Below are 2,384 nucleotides of genomic sequence, written 5' to 3'. Positions count from 1 at the left end.
ATTGGTTCAAAAACTGAGGGGAAAAAACTAAAGCCAAGGCTGTGTACATAATAATATGCACAGATAAGTTATCATCATCGAAGTTGTGTGTGTGTGGTAGCCTATCCGTTCAAAATGTCTGGAGCCCCGAAGAGCGTGCTCTTCGCCAGAGCCACAGCCTCTCTATCGATGTTGTTGTTGTGAGTACTAAAAGAAAATCAAAAAGAAAAATGGAGACTTGGTGTTTAATTCATTGTTTGACTATATTGCTGGCTTCATCAAGAACGTGAGGTAAATCCCTATCCCTGGTCGTCGTTGTCATTTTTGTTATTATCATAACCATTATCATTACAATCAATAACTAAATTTGTTTTAAAGTAGAGTAATATGCTTAGTCACTAAGGATGAAACCCTTTTACATATTTCCAAGGAAATCAAAAGATTAGTTCTAAACTCCTTGCATATTTCTCAAAGATTGCCATTATCGTCATTATCATTATTATTCAAACAATGCTGGGGTATTAGCTTCGATATTGTTTTACCTTCCTTCTTTTTTTCTGTTTTCTTTTTTGTGTTTTGTTTCCATGTCCTCCTTTCTTGTCTTCTCCCTGTATTTTCCCTCTTGTTTGTTGTTTTACTATCTTCCTGCTTTCAGATGTATGCTCTTTTAACCTCAAGTTGTATTTCTTCCTCTTCCTCCTCTTCCTCTCCTTCTCCCCCTCCTCCTCGTCTTCCTCCTCGCCCTTCCCCCTCCTTCTTTTTCTCCACCTCCTCAGCTTAAAATGGAACACAGCTTTTATAAAGACAAAGAACATTCTTCTTTTTCTATGGGGTTTTCTTCTGTGTTTCATTTGTTCGGCTCCTGCGTTCTTTGATTCAAACCCCCACTCTCTTTCTTTTCACTTTTAATCTCTTCAAAGTCACGTTCGGGTGGTAGGTTGTTTGTCGGAGATTTCTTTCATTTGACACAAATGGATCTGGTCAAGGAATGGAGTCGCGAATAGGATAATCAGGCTGTTACCCAGTAGGAATATTTCAACAATGTGGTACGCCAAAACCTGCCAACGGTTGGGCCAATTTTTACTCTTAGTTCTATTTTTAACGATTTATGTCGACATGAATCAATTACATGTTCAGGAACAAACAATTTTACAGCATGGCACAGGCGGGCAAAGGCATTTATTCTGGGTTCGTTTATTTATTTATTTATTCATTACACAATTAAGAATCTCGATTCCAATTAGTTAACGTTTCCAAAACTCTTTCTGTTAAAAAAAAATCATGTTCGTTGGTAGTTTGTATCGTACCATACGTAATTTCAATGTGCTAAGTCAGAGGTTTAAAAACCGATGGACAAAGTGTTATATAACCGCGCTAGACTGAATGGAAAGTGTTACGATTTTTATTTAAATTTTAATACTTGAGAAATGTAACCGATTTTTTTTTTCGCAAGTAAAAGTATCACTCTTGAAAAAAGTAATTCAATAAATCTAGTACTTGTAATTCTTTCCACTGCTTTTTCCTTGGCATATTACAGGAATGTTATCTGTTTAGTGTATATTGGAAATCACACAACAGCTGCCCCTTCCCTTACACACTAGCATGCACCCACACTACAAAGTATGGTCATCAAAAGTTTATGCTAAACTGATTAAGTTTTCTGGATTATGGTGTCGAGAGGAGGAGCTAGCGTGGATTGTTTTAAAACCACTGGTGAAAGCGAAATTAAATGCCGCGGTAGGTTTTTAAAAATTGTACACTTTGAAGCCAAAATGTCTTTGACGTCACCTCAGTTCCTTTATTCTTTAGCGACACTCTTTAAAAAAGCTAAACGCGACTCGGATGGATTAAAGTCGAGTGAATTTGCCTTCATTCTTTTACAATCAGTTTTATTTTTCTTCCAATGTTCCCAGTGGACTAAAGATTTTGGGTGTTGTTTGTTATTGTTGTTGTTGTTGTTGTTGTTTTGTATTGTTTTGTATTTCATAAATTATCATTCCCATTCATTCTTTCTAAACTATAACCACAATAACCAGTGCAAAAAATATCAGCTAAGCATGGAATTAAGTAGACAGAGCATTTTAGTAAATACATAAAACAAATGTTAAACCTTCATTAAAATCAGTAGTGTATACCCGTCACAGCTAGGCATCCTATGAAAATATGAGGATATTCTTTATTTAGAACTATAGTACTTGAGCAACCCTTTGGTGCAAAATTGACCTACTTGTAGAAGCTTAAGGTCCTTTTTCGAGGTTTCATTATTAGATCATCTATTTTCTCTCTACCCGGTGTTTCGTCGGGAAATCAAAGCCTCCCATTGGAAATGACCTACGTTGTGCCAACGACAAGGTCGATGTTTCTCTTTTTGCTGCTGCTGCTGCTACTACTACTACTGCTGCTAC

General features: G+C 36.5%; 1 protein-coding gene across 1 annotated transcript in view; it reads right to left on the bottom strand.

Moving 5' to 3' along the window:
* The window catches only part of LOC101861096 (S-acyl fatty acid synthase thioesterase, medium chain), a gene marked incomplete at its 5' end in the record, with an annotated part of 18,717 nt that overhangs the window by 12,724 nt on the left and 3,609 nt on the right, over window positions 1-2,384 (bottom strand).

Source organism: Aplysia californica, unplaced genomic scaffold (assembly GCF_000002075.1).
Source record: "Aplysia californica isolate F4 #8 unplaced genomic scaffold, AplCal3.0 scaffold00016, whole genome shotgun sequence".
Taxonomy (NCBI): domain Eukaryota; kingdom Metazoa; phylum Mollusca; class Gastropoda; order Aplysiida; family Aplysiidae; genus Aplysia; species Aplysia californica.
Note: the sequence above shows the minus strand (reverse complement) of the source record. Positions and strands in the feature narration are given on the sequence as shown.